Source organism: Callospermophilus lateralis, chromosome 5 (assembly GCF_048772815.1).
Source record: "Callospermophilus lateralis isolate mCalLat2 chromosome 5, mCalLat2.hap1, whole genome shotgun sequence".
NCBI classification, from domain to species: domain Eukaryota; kingdom Metazoa; phylum Chordata; class Mammalia; order Rodentia; family Sciuridae; genus Callospermophilus; species Callospermophilus lateralis.
Genome location: NC_135309.1, coordinates 114,443,803 through 114,463,727, shown reverse-complemented (window position 1 = coordinate 114,463,727; position 19,925 = coordinate 114,443,803). Strand labels below are relative to the sequence as shown.

The following is a 19,925-nucleotide window of genomic DNA, read 5'->3' as shown; positions in this document are numbered from 1 at the left end:
ATGAGTGAGTATATGAGTAGGATTTATTCAAGTCTGAGAGTGAAGGACAATGATACTGAAGGAAAGCGGAGGGGTAAGAGGTAAACCCTGTGATTGTCCCTAGATTACTACCTTGAGAAAATTTCTAAGCCATGAAGCAGGAAAGAGGAATCCAGGCAGTCTGGTAGACTCTCCATGATAAGGAAGTGAGGCTAGGAGTCCAGAAAAAACAAAGGAGTTACAGTTCACAGGGCAAAATAATGAAGAGAGCTGCAACAAAGGACTCTGCATAGGGGCGTCTTTGTGAATTCAGCTGAGTACTGATCAGTTTGTGTGAGGAAAGTCCCCAAGACTAGGGAAGGACTATTCGAAAGGATGGTAACAATAACCTGCACTTGCAGTTAACAGTGCCCTGTGCTCACACAAAATAGGTTATAATGCTTTTTCCCATCAACAGGAATGGAAAACTTCATGGTTCACTGACACAGGGTAGGGTACACAGAAGGGTCTTGCCTCAGTGGAGAATAATTAGCCTTTTGTTAAAGGCTGTTCCAATCTGACCTATGTTTGCTTTGCATATGAGGTGTCTCCCAAAACCTGCCGTGTCTATGCAGGAATATTTAAAGGTAAAATAAGTAGGTTATGAGAGCCATAACCTAATCAATCCATCCTAGTTTGAATAGCCTAACTGGGTGGCAACTGTAGGCAAGATGTGGTGTGACTAGAGAAGGTATTCTTGCAGCCTGTCTCTCCCCACCCCACTTCCTGGCTGCTATGTGCTGAGAAACTTCTTTCTGCCATACCCTGCTGTCATGATGTTCTGCCTCAGGGCCAGAGCAATGGAGTCAACCAACCATGGATTGAAACTCCAAAACCATGAGCCAAAATAAACTTATCCTCCTCTAAAGTTGTTCTTGTCAGGTATTTTGGTTACAGTGATGAAGAGCTGACTATACTAGAAATGTGTGAGATATTCAATGTAGTAAATAAAATTAACAGATCTCACAATGTAGAAAAGAATATTATTGATTTTGGAGACAGAAAATAGGAACTCTAAAGTGAGGTTCATAACTTTAAAAAAAGTCTACAGAATGACAGTAAACTGTGGGACAATCTCAGCAATATATATAATTACTGTTTCTGAAGGAAACGAGAGAAAACAAAAAGGAATAATAGATGAAAATTTTCCAAATTTGATTAAAATGAAAAACAGGTCCAAGAAACTCAACACACCAGGCACAAGAAACATGAAGGAAATGACACCAAGGAACATCATAAAACAAATTACTCAAAATTAATAATACAGAGAATATTTTATAATCAGAGCAATGTGGTGCATGTCTGTCATTCCAGCAACTCACTTGAAGCAGGAAGATCACAAGTTTGATGCTAGCCTGGACAACATAGTGAGACCCTGTCCCAAAATAAAAAAATATGAAGTCTGGGGATGCATCTCAGTGACAGAGTACTCCTGGGTTCAGTCCTCAGCAGGAGGTGGGGGAAAACAGCTAGAAAAGGAAAGATATTATGCACACAACAAGGACAAAGTTAATGGCAGATTTCTTGCCAGAAAAAGAAGCAGGGAGAAGACAGTAAAACAACACCTTAAGTACTGAAAGAAAAAAATTAAGGGGGATTGTGGCTCAGTGGTAGAGCGCTCGCCTAGCACATGTGAGGCCCTGGGTTCGATCCTCAGCACCACATAAAAATAAATAAATAAAGGTATTGTGTCCAACTACAACTTAATAAATATTAAAAAAAATTAAGTCCAGAAAGAAGAGACAAATACTGAAAAGGATCCAACATCAACAAGCTCACACTGCAAAAGTGTTAAAATTCTTCAGGTGGAAAGAAAATATCAGATTTATAAAAAGGAACAAAGAACATCAGAATTGACAATTACATGGGTAAATATTTAAAATTTTTAATATTTAAATCTTTGAAAAACAAAAGGGATTGAATCTATATTATGTAATTGTAAAATATATGGCAATAATAGCATAAAGATCAGAAGGGGAGAAATAAGTTTCTTCTATGTAAAGTAATATCACACTACTCAAAGATGTACTATGAGGAGTTAGACATGCACAAATAAAAACTACTAAAATAATTAAAGTTTATATCTGGTAAGCTAAAAAGGAGACTAAATGGAATCATGAATAAGTTATTCAATTACTCCAAAAGAAGGCAAAGAGAGGAAAAAGTAAACCAAAGCATAACAAATAACAAGATGGTAGATTTAGATTTAGACTTAATCATATCAAGTCATATTAAATGTAAATGATCTAAATATCTAAATTAAAAGAGTAGTGTCATATGGGATTTTTTAAAAAAAGACAACAGTGGAGTATGTACAAGAAACACATTTTAAAATTAAAGATATAAAAGACATTTCACATTAACATTAATCAATAGAAAGCTACAAGCTGGGCATAATTGTGTACACCTGTAATCTTAGTAACTCAGGAAGCTGAGACAAAAGGGTCACAAGTTCAAAGCCAGCCTGGACACCTTAGTAAGGTCTTGTCTCAAAAATAAGACCAGACTTTGGGACATATCCCAGTGGTAGAGTGCCCTCGGATTCAATCCCTAATACTGAAGAGAAAAAAGTTATAGTAGCAAAATAATATCAAAGCATATTTTGGGGTAAAAAAATATCACAAATGAAAATCCCCAAATACATGGAATCTGAAGAATATATTTTTCATTAACCTAGGTGACAAAAAAATCAAAAGTAAAGTTAGAAAATATTTTGAACTGAATGAAAATAAAAAATGCCACATAATTTTATAATGATAAAGGAGTCAGTTCTTCATTTATTCACTAAATACAGAATTGCAATATACTTAAAGCAAAAACTAATAGACTCACAAGAAAAAAAAGATCCATAATCAGGATTTAAGTACTTCTCTTTAAACAGGTGATAAGAGCAGGCAAAAAGACTTGAACCTAAACTAACTTGATCTAGTTGGCATTTATACCATTCTCTATCCAACAACAATAAAAACATACTCCTTTCAAAAGTATGTGAAATATTTGCCAAAATAGATTACATTCTGGACCAAAAGTCTCAATAAGATCAAGAGTATTTAAAACATTCTAAGTATCTTCTGTGGTCACAATAGAATTGAATAAGAAATCAATAATAGAAGTATCTAGAAAATCCCCAAATATGTGGAAATTAAAGACTACACTTGATAAACTTGATGCCAAATAAATCAAAAGTCAAATTAGGAAATATTTTGAACTGAATGAAAATTAAAATACCATATAACAAAATATGTTGAGATACCACCAAATCAGTACTTTGGGGGAAAATTTATAAGCACTAAGTGTGTATAATAGAAAAAGTAAAAATCTCAAATCAATATTCTATATACCCCTGAAAAGCTGAAAAAAAATCAAATCAATCACAAAATATGTGGCAGGATGGAAAAAATAAAAGCAGAAGTTTATGAATTAAAAAAAAACAAGAAAATAATAAAGTAAATGAAACTCATAGTTGGTTCTTTGAGATCAATAAAATTGATAAATCTCTGCCCAGATGAGAAAAAAAAACAAATTAACAAAGCTAAATATGAGAAAGGAAACATCACTAGATTCAATAAATATTACAATAATAAGAGGATTATTATGGGCCATTTTATGACAATAAATTAAATAATTTTGATGAACAAATTCCTAGAGTATGTCAAATTTCATTGCTTTTATCTTATAGGTGAGTTTGTGCCATGACCTGCATGGCTGAATCTTAGAAACTGGGCAATGGGGGATGACAAAAGACAAACATATACTTATAGGAAGAAAGCTGGGACCAGATGGGACATCATCTTCTGATGGAGGAACAATGACCCAGAGCTAGCTCAGCTCATTTATATCATATAGGCTTTATCATCAAAAGGGTTTCTATGAGAGTTTCTTCAAAGCAGGCAGGCTTGAAGGTTGAAGCACCTGCAAGCAATTATAACTAACTTACTACCTCTATAATTCTCTATCAATAGCAGTTGGTGTCTGAACTAGGTTCAAGACTGATAGTCCCCTGCCTTATACAGAACCTCCTCAAGTAGGGCATCACCACAGCAACTGGGCAATCTTTATCTGAAATTTACACAGGAAGTTCCCAGCCACAATACAAGGCAGAGACCATGATCCAAGTCAATGCTCTCCACAAATTTGGAGAGAAAGAACATCGCATCGTTATAATATTAATTGAAGTCACTGATATACCATTTACTCTAAACTTACTCAGTTCTTTAATGTTCCTTAATAGAAGGTGAGGTGGTTGGGTTTTTTAAATTTGCTTTTGTCAGCATTATTGAGTTGAATTTACTTTCTTTATTTAGTACCTGGGATTAAATTCAGTGGCACTCTACCACTGAGCTATATCCCTTGCTCTTTTTATTTATTTCAAGACAGGGTCTTGCTAAGTCCAGGATGGCCTTGAAATTGTGATCCTCCTGCCCCAACCTCCCAAGTTCCTGGGATTACAAGGGGTGCAAAAGCATGCCAGACTTTGTGTGATGCTTTTAAGAATCAAATTGAAAAACTGTGCTTTTTAAATGCTGACATCTTGTCTTTTTGATAGGTCTGTATCAGAGAGTGGCATATTTAAGTCTTTGTGTGTGTTTTTTTTTCCTATTTTGGTGATTGTTGTTGCTGTTTTGGTCCCAGGAACTCAGCCACTGAGCCACATCCCCAGCCCTATTTTCTATTTTATTTAGAGACAGGGTCTCACTGAGTTGCTTAGCACCTCACTAATTTGCTGAGGCTGGCTTTGAACTCAGATCCTCCTGCCTCAGCCTTCCTAGCCACTGGGATTACAGGCAGGTGCCACTGTGCTGGGCAAGTCTCTTGCTATGATAATTAATTTGCCAGTTTACACTTTCTTTCACTTTTTTATAAAAGGAATTACAGGATTCTTATAATAATAATTATAGGCAAGAAGATGGCCACTCAGTGGCGGCAGCCTCAGTCATGTTGTGCAGTGATTTTTGTGACGGCACTAAGGAGGTGATTGGTGAATCCTCTCTTAACACCTCATGGAGTGGGAGACGCAGGTGATGGAGGGGTCCTTGCCTGATGGGACACAGGGGCAAAGGAACCCCCAACCGGCCTGCTGCTGCTGTCATGGCTACAGCCCAAGAGATGAACAGTGTCCCAGGGTCTGCATTGCCACTTGCTCACCAATTCAATGAACCTCTCCTCGAACCCATCACGTTCCCCTGGGGTTGTGGTCTTCTCCAGAGTCACAAATAATACTGTTTTGGAAGTACCCTTCCTTGTTAGCATTGGAGGTTTGCTCAAATGCAGCACTTATAACCTTTTATTCTGTAGTTCTCATGAAATTCCTATTCCACCCATGTTGCTTTGGTTGCCTTGAGAGGTCACTTCTGCCTTTCCAGTGATAAAATAGTGTGTTATCTCTTAAAAGCAAGAGCTAAAATAAGTGCATCTGAGATGGATATTCACAATGAACCTGTACCAGGAAAGATTGCAGAGCTGAAAGAGAAATGCTAACACATATTCACTTAAATTCACTAATGAAGATTCTGACCAGTCCAAGCCAGAAAACTGAAGAAGGCTTGAATTTCAGGTTCAGACTTTTTTGCTATCTTCTGTTCAGACATTTCTTGAGAAAAGATTGTCTTCAAGAATGGGACAAGGGCTGGAGTTGTAGCTCCATGGTAGAGCTGTTGCAGAGCGTGTGGGAGTCACTGGGTTTGATCCTCAGCACCACATAAAAATGAATAAATAAAATATAGGTATTGTGTCCAACTAAAAAATAAATTTAAAAAAAATATAGGTATTGTATCCAACTAAAAAATAAATTAAAAAAAAATAGAACCGAGTGATTGGAAGAGGCGAATTATTATGTTTACCTGTAGGCCAGTTTTCCAAATGAATTTTGAAGTTTTTCTTAGGTGAAAAATTAAGGAATCTTCTGTCCAGGTTTCATAGCTATGTGCCTTAAGAACTTAACGATTTCATAATACTTATGTCCAAAAACATCTTACACTTCAAATTTATGGGTTAAGGCGCAACATCCCACATATCCTCTGATATAAAGGTGCAGGGTTGGTTTGAAAATACAGCTGGGTTTAATGTTGACTGTTGGTATTCCTACATGGAGCAATTACTATATGAATACTGATGAAGCATTTTTTTCTTATGTTAAATACAAATAAATAATATTCTATGGGTAATATTTAACAAATTGCATAATATAGTTTTATCTCTTTAATTGAGCTTAATAATAATGAGAGAAAACATCAAAAAATATAAAAGTTTTATATGGACACAATAAAAAAATGACAGGATTTTCATTATAGGATAAAAAATTTGAAGACTCTCCAAAACAACAAAAACCTAACATTTTAATAATGCATCAGGTGTCAAAAAATGTGTGTGACCTTTAGAAGCTAAATAGTCCAAGAATCAATTCTCCCTTAGAGCTTCCAGAAAGAGTGAAGCCCTACCATTACCATGACTTTTCTCAGTGAGATCATGCTAAAATTGTGACCTCCAGAACTAAGATAATAAACTTCTGTCATTTTAAGTCACTAAGTTCATGGTTATTAATTGCAGTAAAAATCTCATTCAGACTTGAGACCAGTAATGAAGTGATGAGCCAACCACCTGGTGGCAAGTTGATCGCACTGGACTACTTCCATCATGGATGGCGCAGTGCTTTATTCCTACTGGAAAAAAACACTGGATATGGATTTATCTTCTCTGTGAACAATGCTTCTACCCAAACTACTATGTATGCAGTTTTAAAATGCCATGTCAACTGACATCATATTTTGCACAGTTTGACTTCTGATTTAGAAAGTAACTTCAGTGCAAATATAGTCCAGAAATTGAACCCATGTTCATGGAATATGCTGGTCTTACTATGTTCTCTATCATCCAGAAGAACAAAGGGATACAAACCCTATTCAAAGAAATAAAGTCTAAAAATTTCCAAATCTAAGGAGAAGAATGGATATACAAAATCAAGAAGCTAAAATAATTCTAACGAAGATAAATCTAAAGAGACTTCACTGAGCCTCACCATAAGAAAAACAAACAAACAAACAAACAGATAACGAGAAAGTCACAGATTTTGAAAGCAACAAGAGAAAAGTGACTCTTCATGTACAAGGGAACTGCTTTAGATTATTAGCAAGTTTCTCTACAAAAACTTTAGGCCTAAAGGGAGTGAGATGACATATTCAAAGTAGTGAAAGGAAAAGCTTCCAACCCAGTATATGATATCTGGCAAAACTCTTCTCTAGAAGTGAGAATTTAATACTTTCCAAGATAAATAAAAGTTGAAGCAGTTCTTCACCACAAAACCTGTCCACAAGGGAGTGCTTCAGGCTGAAGCAAAAGGATAACAAACAGCCATACAAAAATACTGAATTCCTTGGTAAATATCCCTAGAATTATGAAATAGATGTGTAAATCAATTTAAAGTCTGATTTTTAAAAACAAAGGCATACATAATACAGAAAGGTAATTTGTGTCCTAACGTAAAATGGCAGAGTTACAAGGATCAGTGTTTTTATATGTGGTTGAAGGTAAGTTATTAGTTTATGGCAGATAATTATAACTTTAAGATGTTTTATGTGATTGCAGTGAAATTAATTTGAATGCCTGGAATTTGCCATTCAGCCCACTACAGCTGGCAAACAACTTTTTGACCAGGTGATGAAAACAGTTGGATTGTGTGAGGTCTGGTTGTTTTGTTTTGTTTTGGGCTGCAGTATGTGTACAGCAAATGTTATTCTACATGGCTTTAACTAAATAAAAAGGTGGCACAGCATTACGGTTCAAGTTTAGAGCTAAACTATTTATTGAACATGTTTCTGAGGAATTAATTCAAGAAATAACCTGGAGAGTTTTCTTCTTGCACATTTAAGAAGTCATCTTACACGATGAGTTGTATCACCCACCAGAACCTGCAGTTCTTTGGGACTCCTATGCTAAGCCACATATGGAGAGTGTAATAAAGAAATTCATATATCAGTCTACCTAGCTAATGATAGACTCCTATCCTAGCATGTTTTGTAACAACACAAACTGACAAAAGAACTGTGGGAAGAAAGAATACAGAGGTGGCATGAAGAACATGGGAAAATGCTTAGGGGAAATTGGACAATAAAATACTTGAAGTTTGCACAAGATCTAGAAATGTATGGTGTCAACTGTTTTGAAATATAAAATGAATGTAGGTGTTGAGGCTTTGGTTCTGAATATTTATGAGCATGATGACAAGTTAACACCTAAAATTGGCTTTCCCTTGAGTTAAATAAAAAATATTTAATGGCAAAATTCTTTGTCCTACAAACCCATATATATAGTTATCTCGTACTAGACAAAGTTACCATAAACATACATTTGAGAAAAGATAGCCTGTACAACAATTGGTGCTGAGAAAACTGGAAATCCACATGTAGTAGAATGAAATTGAACCCCTATCTCTCAGCTCAAAGTGGATCAAGGACCTAGGCATTAGACCTTGCATCTACTAGAAAAAAATGTAGGCCCAACTCTTCATCATGTCGGCTTAGGAACCAGCTTCCTTAACAGGATAATTAAAGTGCAAAAAGTAAAATCAATACTAAATGGGATGATAGCAGACTAAAAAGCTTCACAGCAAAGGAAGCAATCAAGAATGTTAAGAGAAAGCTACAGAATGGGAGAAAATCTTTGCCACCTGCACCTCAGATAGAGTATTAACCTCTAGGATATACGAAGAACTCAAAAACTTAACTCACACACACACACACACACACACACACACACACACACATACACACACACACACAATAATAATAACATAATTAATAAATGGGAAGAGGAACTGAATAGGCAGTTCACAGAAGAAATACAATCAGTCAACAAACATATGAAAAAAAGTTCAACATTTTTAGCAATTAGAGAATTGCAAATTAAAACTACATTGAGATTCCATCTCACTCCAGTCAGAATGGCAATTATAAAGAATACAAATAATAATGCATGTTGGTGAGGATGTGGGGGGAAAGGTACAGTTATACATTGCTGGTGAAACTGCAAATTGGTACAACCATTGTGGAAAGCAGTATGGAGATTCCTCAGAAAACTTGGGATGGAACCACGATTTGACACAGCTATCCCACACCTTGGTTTATACCCAAAGGACTTAAAAATCAGCATACTACAGAGACACAGCCACATCATTGTTTATAGCAGCTCAATTCACAATAGCTAAGCTATGGAACCAAACTAAATGCCCTTCAACAGATGAATACACAAGGAAAATGTGGTATATATACATAATGGAATATTACTCAGCCATAAGGAAGTATGAAATTATGGCATTTGCCAGTAAATGGCTGGAACTGGAGACTATCATGCTAAGTGAAATAAGCCAGTCCCCAAGACCAAAGGCTGAATGTTCTCTCTGATATGCAGATGCTAATGCACAATAAGGAGTGGTGAGGGAAGAATAGAAGTTCATTGGATTAGACAAAGGGAATGAAGGGAAGAGAGGGGGGATTGTATTAGGAAAGACAGTAGAATGAATTGGACATAATTTTCCTTTGTTCAGATATAAATACACAACCAGTGAACCTTCACATCATGTACAACCACAAGAATGGGAAGTTATATGCCATGTATGTATAATATCTCAAAATATACTCTGTCACATATACCTAAAAAGAACAAATTAAAATTTTAAAAAATTGGATATATTCCCTATATAGTTTTTCTTCTATATCTACAGAAGAGTGGTTCCAGGACCACCAAAGATATGGGGGGAAAAAAAAGTCATAAAGCCAATTTACAAAAAGGCACCCAATTTTGTTTTTCAGGATCCTTGTCTGAGAATCAGTAAATAGATTTTGGCCCTATGTGTGGGAAACCATGAACTATACATGCAGTGAAGAAAAGCTGATACTATCGAAGTATAAGAGATGAGGGCTCAGGTTGGGGGGAAAAATATTAAAAACAGTTATAAATGGCACAATTAAAGAATGAAAATAAAACAGAAAAAAAGAAAGACTAGAAGGCAAAAAAGAAGAGTTAATGGAACATCTAAGGCAAACTGAAGAACAGACAGTGAAAACCCAAAAGTATGTAATAGAAATTTTAATGATTTACATTCAAAAAACTACTCAAAAAGTACTGAAGAATATAAGTGAGATAGTACATAAGAAAGAATATATAGAGCATCCCTGTCAAAACAATTTCAAACCAGTCATCTTAAAGCAAAGAATATCCAATGTGGGTTTTTTTGGTTTTGTTTTTGTTTTTCTAATTAAGACTTCCAGACTGTCCTAAAATCTGAAAACAAACAACCAAAAACAAACAAACAAACCCACCAATGAAACACAAAAGAACACATCAAGGGAAGAAGTAAGGAACTGAAAAAACTACAACTAACAAAATGTAAACAGATTTGTGCTAGCCTTTTGTTGTGGTGACCAAAATACCTACAAGAACAATCGAGAGGAGGAAAGCTTTATTTTGCTCAGTTTCAGAGGTTCTGTCCATGCTCTTGCAATGCAGAAATGTCATAGTGGAAGGGCAATGGCAAAAGAAAACTGCTCAGCTTATGGCAGCCAGGAAATGGGGGAGGAGAGGGAACAAAAGAGGAAAGGAGAACCAGGAACAAGAAATGAAAAATCTCACTCTGGACCTGGGGGCTTAAACATGGACGTGCACCTGAGGAACCTCCGGATCCGTGGGCTTAAATATGGACGCCTGAGGAACTTCTGGATCTGGGGGCCTAAACATGGACACCTAAGGAACTTCCAGATCCAGGCTCCTAAACATGGATGTGCACATTTGAAACTTCTGGATCCAGATCCAGAGGCCTAAGCATGGATGTCTGAGGAAATTCCGTATTGGGGGGCCTAAACATGGATGTGTGCCTGAGGAACTTCCTGTTGCTATGGCCTAAACATGGAGGATTGATGAACTTCCGGATCTGGGGGTTTAAACATGGATGTGCACCTGAGGAACTTCCAGATCTGGGGGCCTAAATATGGATGTGCACCTCCGGAACTTCTGGATCGGGGGGCCTAAACATGGACACCTGAGGAACTTCCGGATCCTAGAGCCTAAACATGGATGTGCACCTGAGGCACTTCTGGATGCTACGGCCTAAACATGGATGTGTGCCCGAGGAACTTCCGGATCCAGGCTCCTAAACATGGACGTGCACCTTTGAAACTTCAGGATCTGGATCCGGGGGCCTAAACATGGATGTCTGAGAACTTCTGGATCTGGGGACCTAAACATGGATGTCTGAGGAACTTCTGGATCTGGGGGCCTAAACATAGACGTGTTCCTGGAACTTCTGGGTCCTTGTGCCTATAAAGGGCAGGCCATGACTCTCAGAAGGGATGTGGCCCATGAAGGGGAGCCGAATATGGGGCCATTGGGGGGCAGACTGAGCTGTCACACCCTGAACTTGAATGTGACAGTTGGCCTCACTTCCCGGCCTTCCCCTGGGTGTCACTTCCCTTCCAGGTGGTGCCGGGGAGGAAGTGAGACCAGGCGCAGGGGCCAGGCCCTGAGTAGGGACACCATCTTTCTCCTCGCTTAGCCAGGCACCCGGCCTGGCTGGGGACAGGGACATCTTGTAACACTGGCTGCCTCCTACATCCCTGCCCCAGGACCTCAAGGACCACAGGCAGGGACAATCGTTGATTCTCCCCTGGCTGCTGACCCTCAGCCCTGGGGTCTGCCCAGGGAGAGCTCTATCTCCCAGAGGGTCAGGGGCCCCCTGTGACCTGCTGCTCCTTACCCACTGTCATCCTGGGCGAGCAAAGGTCAGGACACCAGATGCTACTGAGAGTGACATCTCCTGGATGGGTAGCTGGGGACTTTGCCTCTGTCCCCAGGCCTCAGACACCGGATGATCCCCCCCAGAGACAGAAAATAAGCCCAAGACTTATTTTTAAGCTTTGGATTCTGAAATTTTCCTGCTGCCACCTTCTTTGTGAAGCCAGTTTTTCAACAGAAACAATATTCCAGGGTAAAAACAAAACAAAACATGGAGTCAATCAAACCAAGCTGACACATCTGGTCCTCCAAGAGAAATCTGGATTGGAGGGAGAAGAGCCATTCTCAACTGGCGAAATAGTGAAGTTCCCTTGTCCTTATTTTGTGTAAGCAAAATAAATAATCTGATGTTAACTCATCAAATTATTTTTGATGAGTGCTTAGCTCATAGGAAAACTGATTCTGTTTTATGGAATGAAGTGTTACCTGATTTTAAAGTTAAAAATGAAGCCAATTAGGATTGTTAAATTACACTGTCATAATTCTGTTCTTTGATAGCAGAAATAAATAAACCTTTTTAAAAAAAGGAATAAAAAATCTTAACAGACTTAGAATTAGCAAGGAGATTGAAACAGTAACCAAAAATCTCCCATCACAGGAAAGCCCAGGTACACATGGTTTCACTGGATAATTCCATCAACATTTAAAGAAGAATTAATACCAAACTCCTCTCAAACTTTAAACAGTTAAAGAATAAGAAGTTAATTAAGAGTACAGTTAATTTCCACACCCAGTCTATGAGGTCAACATTACCCTGATGCCAAAATTAGACAAAAACACAAAGTATAAACATATATCTTTAATGCAAAAATTCTAAACATAATAGTAGCAAACCAAATTAAGTACCACATTAAAAGGATTATACACAATAACCAAGGGGTATTTATAACTGGAATTCAAGGATAGTTCAACATATAATCTTGCTCACATCCCAGGCGGCTGATGGAATTTGGGTTTCCTCTGCGGGATGTAGACTGCCTGCGAAATAAAGCTAAGAAAAGAAAAGGTAAAAAAAAAGGTAAGAAAAAAAGAAAAAAAAGAAAAGGTGACAAAGAAAACACACTACACTGGAAGTAATCTTGAAAAGCCAGGGTGGGACACCTCTACTACCTTAGGGATCCAGCTTCCACAATGGAAAGAGAGTGCCCATATTTGGTTTATATATATATATGGAGGAGACATCAAAAGATTTTCTACAGAATTTTCTTCACCAAATAAGGTAGGGGGTGAACTGTTAGTTCCCAATAGGTTACACTCAACTCCGGAGCTACGAAAGCAGTTCCATTGGTAGAGAAAGGGCAGAGATTTCACGCCTTGGGCAGTCTGCACAGAGGAATGCCGGGATCATTCCCAAAGGAAGACCTAAGTCCTCAATGGCTCAGTACCAAGCAAAAGACCACTCAATAACATCATGGATGGTGTACCACAATATAAAAATCAATCTATAGGGCTGGGGTTGTAGGTCAATGGTAGAGCACTTGCCTAGCATGTGTGAAACACTGGATTCCATCCTCAGCACCACATAAAAATAAATAAATATATAAAATAAACAACTAAAAAAATTAAAAAAATAATCTACACAATAAAGTACATTAATAAAATGAAGAACAAAAACACATGTTCATTGAAATTGATACAGAAAAAACTAACAATTCAAGACCCTTTCCTGATAAAACCATTCAACAAAGAATAGAAGAAAATTACATCAACACAATAAAAACTATATGTGGAAAGCTCATAGCTAACATTATATTCAATGGTTAAAAAACAAAGACTAAAGCTTTTCCTTTAAGATCAGAAACAAAGTAAGTATACTAATTTTGCCACTACTATTCAACATAGTACTGGAATTTCAAGCCAGAACAATTGGACAAGAAAAAGAAATTCTTCTTTTCCACAGTGGATAAGAAGTGAAATTTTGTGAGCAGAAAACATTATATATATATATATATATATATATATATATATATATATATATATATATATATATATACACACACACACACACACACACACACACTAAAAATTATGTACACATGTATACACACACAACTCTTGTGTGTGTGTGTGTGTGTGTGTGTGTGTGTGTGTGTGATGCTGGGGATTGAACTCAGGGCTTTGTGCATACAAGGCAAGCACTCTACCAACTGAGCTGTATCCCCAGACCAACACACACATGACTCTTACAACTAATAATATCAGCCAACTTGCTGGATATAAAGTCAACTGAAAAATCAGTTGTGCTTTTGAGCAATAACAATGACCAATCTGAAAAGGAAATTAAAGAAACAATACTATTTACTATAATAATAAAAAGAATTAGGTAATCTTGTGCCGGAGATGTGGCTCAGTGGTAGATAAATAAATAAATATAAATAAATAGATAAATAAAAATAAAATAAAGATCCATTGGGAAATAGATACACACACACACACACACACACACACATATGTATAAACATATATTATATATTATATATAATTTTTTAAATTAGGTAATCTTTGAGTGACTAAAATAGCCAAAACAATCTTAAAAAATAAAAGCAAAGTTACAGAATGCACACTTCTGGATTTCAAAACACATTACAAAGAAAGAGTAAATAAGATGTTGTGGTCCTGGCATAAAGATAAATATATAGACCAATGGAACAGGATAGGGAGTCCAGAAGTAAACTTTGCATATATGTTTTAGACAGATTTTTCACTACTGCAACCAAAAGACCCAAGAAGAACAATATTAGAGGAAGAAAAGTTTATTTTGGGGCTCACAGTTTCAGAGATCTTGCTCTATAAATCACCAACTTCAGTTCACCAATTCACTTTGCTCTGGGCACAAAGTGAGGCAGGACATCATGGTGAAAGGGTATGTTGGAGAAGAGCAGCTGGGAACATGGTGCCAGGAAGCAGAGAGAGGAAGACCTCACTATGAGTACTATGTCTACACCAAAGACATAGTACCCACCTCCTCCAGCCACACCCCACCTGCTTTCAGTTGCCACTCAGGTAATCCCCATCAGGGGATTAATTCACTGATTGCGTTAAGACTCTCATAACCCAATCATTTCACCTCTAAACCTTCTTGCATTATCTCATACATGAGCTTTTCAGGGACACCACATATCTAAACCAAATAATGGCCAAATGATTTTTGACAAAGTGCTAAGGCTATACAAAAGGGAAAGGACATTCTCTTCAATAAATGGTGCTTGAAAAATTCGAATGAAGTCCAACAAGAGAATGAAGTTGAACAAGTTTCTTGTACCTTATACAAAAGTTAACTCAAAGGAAAAAACTTCAGGACATTGGATTTGACAATGATTTCTTGGATATAACACCAAAATATAGGCAACAAAATAAAAATAAAAAATAAAAACAGACAAAAGGGATTATGTTAAACTTAAAAACTTCTGTTGGTTAAAGAAAATATCAACAGAGTGAATACAATCTATGAAATAGGAAATAAACGCAAATCATATAAGGAATCAACATCCAGAATATATAAGAAACTTTTATAACTTAATAACAAAATGAAAACCAGTTTTTTAAATGTGCAAATAAACATTTCTCCAAAGTTCATATACAAATGGCCAATGGGTAGATGAAAAGATACTCAACAGCATTAATCTTTAGGAAAATGCAAATCAAAACCACCACCTCACACACATATCCTGATAGCCTCTATCAAAAGAACAGAAACTAACATGTTATAGAGGATTCAGAGATGTACTGGTGTACAGTGATGGGAATATAAAATGGTGCAGCCATTTTAGAAAAGTCTCCTCCTCAAAAAATTAAAAATAGAATTATCCTCTTTTCCAGCATTTCTACTTCAGGATGTATACTAAAAATAATTCAAACAGGATCTCAAGAAAGTAGTTACACATCCAAGTTCATTATAGCCTATTCCCAGTAGCTAAGAAGAGTACATAAGCAGCCCAAATGTCCATGGACAGATGAATAAATAAAGAAAACATGATACACACACATGAATATTATTCAGCTTTAAAACACAAGGAAATGCTGGCACATGCCACAATGTAGATGAACTTCAAGGACACTGTGCTAAATAATCCCCTCACAGGAAGACAAATACTGTATGATTCCACTCATAAAAAGTACTTAATGAAATAAAAAAATAATAGAAACAATGTAGAAAGGTTTTTAGCAAGGTCTGGGGGAAGGTGGGTGTTAAACCACAACACAAAGAAAAGACCACCAACTGCAATTTTAAATCAAATTAAAGCAAGCTTGTAATTCTGGTCAGGACTGTCTCACCCCAAAACCCTGGGCTAGAGAACAGTCCCCAGCTCTTTTTTTTTTTTTTTTTAAATGGAGAGAGAGAGAAATTTTTTTTAATATTTATTTTTCAGCTTTCGGTGGACACAACATCTTTGTTTTGTTTTATGTGGTGCTAAGGATCGAACCCAGCACCCCGTGCATACCAGACAAGCGTGCTACCGCTTGCGCCACATCCCTAGGCCCAAGGAGCAAAGTTTTAAAGCACAAAAAGTTGCAAAGGGAGGGAGTGGTCTTGAGAACTTACAGATAACAGAATTTTGACAAGAATAATACAAAGGCGGATAATAGGTTAATGATCTAAATGGTTCAACATTTCAAGTTAGGGAGTAAATTTAGATCCCAACACCAGAATTTATGAGGCGCTGCTGAGGTTTCAGAGAGGGTTGTTATCTGGTCAGGGAAAGCCAGGCATGGGTGAGTTCAAGGCATGGGCAGGCATTCCAAGCAAGTTTAGAAATCGCAGTAATTTATAGTAAAACACAAATTAACTTTTCATGACTTTGTGACGAGGTGGCTCCCAATTTTAAGATGGAATTAGGCTGGGTTCATCAGTGGGAAGGGAAACTGAGTGTTGCAAGATAAACATGTTCTAGAGATCTCTTGTACATTGATGTGAAGGTACTCTACTGAAATCATATATTTAAACATGGAAAAGATAAATTAATATCATGTTATTTTTTAAAATACATACATATTTTTAGTTGTAGTTGGACACAATACCATTGTTTTTATTTATTTATTTTTATGTGGTGCTGAGGATTGAACCCAGGGACTTTCACGTGCTATGTGAGCGCTCTACTGCTGAGCCACAACCCCAGCCTCTAATATCATATGTTATTTACCATAATTTAAAAAATGATTATTATTTGTTACTACTAAATTTCTCTTAGTAAGGTAGGATTTATCATTTCTGCTGATTGAGATCTTTCCAAATCTTTATTAGATTGATGAGGTTATTGTTGTTTATAACACCTTTTAACACAAATAATGATAAGCACACCTTCTCTTTTTCATTTGGATCACTGAAAAATGTGTTAAGATTTGTACTTCATTTTTTCCCTCTTTCATTCCAAAGGGTAACACTTCATAGGCCCTCCATTTAAATAAGAGTCTAATAGTAGATTGAATCTCATAATCTCTGTGATGGGGATCCTATTTGGATGGTTTATTCAGAGGAGATTTAGTCACAGAGGAAAATCCAGTTGACAACATTATTCTCCAAGACCTCTTTTCTGAGACCCACATTATGTGACTTTAGGTAAGTTCTCTGGTGCCTCTGTGCCTTATCTGCCCATCTGTGAAAAACCATAGTACTACCATACAAAACAGAAACACTTTACATTAACAATATTTCTATGCATTCACTGGGAAATTGATATCTGCAAGCTGTCCAGAGTGAATCCTAAATTGGCTGCTTGGCCCCACAAGAGGTTAGATAGGAGCGCTCTCAGCTTTAAGAAAAACTAGTTAAGATGTCTTCTGACTGGCAAACTCTGGACCGCACCTTTTTTTAATTGACTGAGGTATTATGAGCACCGTATGCTTCAGCAGCAGCCAATTCCTGCTGCCAGCTCTCAGACGTGCCTACCGTTTGCCAAAAATCCCATCTGCTCTCTATCCTCAGCTTCTTCACAACTCAATGGTATGTTCATTATCTTTAGGAACAAAGATAAAAAATCTCTAATCATTGTATTTTTTATTTCAAAATGAATTTGGTTTAACTGGTTAAATTTTTCAAGTATTATTTACTGGCCAATCAGGAAACTACTGACAATCTGGGTATAGCACATCAAATTTTCTACCTAAGTATTTTTTCAAATCTTCTTGCTACTCTATTGAGAAAATGGCGTATAGCTATATGTATATTCTTCCCATTTACAACATCGTTATTTATGCTACTGCTTTGGAGATGCTACTCATAAGCTATGAATTTATTTTATCAAACATTAATTATAAAATACATTAGTGAAAGTCAAGTGTTGAAACCTTAAAAAGAGGGAAGGATTCCACTGGATTAGTAATTAGGAAAATTCAAATGTTCATTTGTTTGTAATTCATAGTGACGGGTCATCTTATTTTTTTGTTCATAATAAAAAAATTCTACAAAATATTTATATAATTCTAAAAATCTTAAAAACAATGCCTTCTGTAATAAGAATTAATCTATATATTTAATCTGACATAATTTTTTAGACCTTTATTGTCTAGTTTGTTTACACTCTGCTAGATATAAAAAGACAGGGTACATATTAAATATTGACTTTTTGAAAATAATTTTTTAGTTGTGATGGACACAATACCTGTATTTTATTTATTTATTTTTATGTGGTGCTGAGGATTGAACCCAGGGCCTCACATGTGCCAGGCAAGTGCTCTACCACTGAACCACAACCCCAGCCCTTAAATATTGACCTTTTAAAATTTTTTTCATGTGCTTGGAATCAATCCTACAAGCCTGTGCATGCTAGCAAATGATAACTACTGAGTTACATCCCCAATCTATAATATTGTTTGTCTTTTGAAATAATTGTCCTCAGATAAAATTATGATTTTTGGTGTTGCTGCATCTGACAGTTACTTTGATGTCCATGGTGGTACTATATATAAAAGAAAAAAAATGGTAACACTACAAGTAGGTAATTATATGAGAATAGTTAAACAAACCAGGTACTTTTCTATCGTATAAAATTTTAAAAAGATAATTGGAAGGTAGGAAGGCAATATAGAAAAATGCTATGATAAACACAGGTTAAAGGGAAAAGGCAATCTATAAAAACACACTTACCTGGTGATTGCCACCACAGAAAAGTGATGTAAAGACTGGAGTGAGAGGTTTATAGCAAGTTCTTCCCTTATTATTAAAACCTTTACAAAGGCTTTCTAAATTTTAAGGAAAATAAGCAATCTTGAATCAGTCATTATCAAATATGATAGTATTTGGACACCATCAACTAGCAAAAAAACTTTGAAAGCATTCATTGTGTATAATTCAAAACCAAATATGATATTTAAAGTAATATGTTTGAAAAGGATTAAAATATTTCCATAAATTTGCTTTTGAACTTAACTATGCATTGAAGACAGTTATTTTCCATACTGAGCGGCTTCTCTTTGTTGCTCCAGTAATATTCTTTATATTTTTAGTTTGTCTGTAAGGTGATCAGTATATCCATTCTGGAATTCAACTTGATTTACTTGAATATTTGCACAAACACCCTCTGTGACACATAAGGTGACCTTTGGTTCCTTATGGTTTAATTATAAGCCTGAGGGAGCTTTGCCATATGTCACTGAAAAGTTGTTCTCATTTCCACTAAATCCACATCCAGGATGTCTGCTCATTGTTCGTAGTAAAAATGTTACCAAAGCAGTTTCTTAAGTAACAGAAATGTAATTTAGTTCAATTTAATAGTGTTTCACAAGAGTCTATAACACATCTAAATGCTAAACTGTGTGATTCTAAGACCCAGTTTAGGAACTTGTGTGTCAAGGTAAAATGTGGCCCTGTTCATCTTGGACACTGGGATCAGCATGTGTGCATAATAGCATGACCTTTGCAGGTGTATAGGATAAATTCAACCTATTTTCACTCCTATTCCTGTGTCCATTTAATAATCCAATAGAGACAGTGACTACTTACTTTCTGGAATGTCATCACTGAGATGTTTTCCCTACTTTCATTTGCTTCAATAGGATTTCAAATGTAACAGAATTTTCCTTAGCAAAGTATTTTCAAACAAATTTACGAAAGTAATAAATGGTAAGTTACTTAAGATCAGAGAGTTAATTTACTCATATGTTATTTCTTGCCAATACTAAACATGATA

General features: G+C 36.3%; 2 pseudogenes; both read left to right on the top strand.

Annotated features, from left to right (window-relative positions):
• On the top strand, positions 1-6,773 carry LOC143400490 (protein Mis18-beta pseudogene; annotated as a pseudogene).
• Positions 6,774-7,608: 835 nt separating this feature from the next.
• Positions 7,609-8,287, top strand: LOC143400489 (radixin pseudogene; annotated as a pseudogene).
• The last annotated feature ends 11,638 nt before the right edge of the window (positions 8,288-19,925 follow it).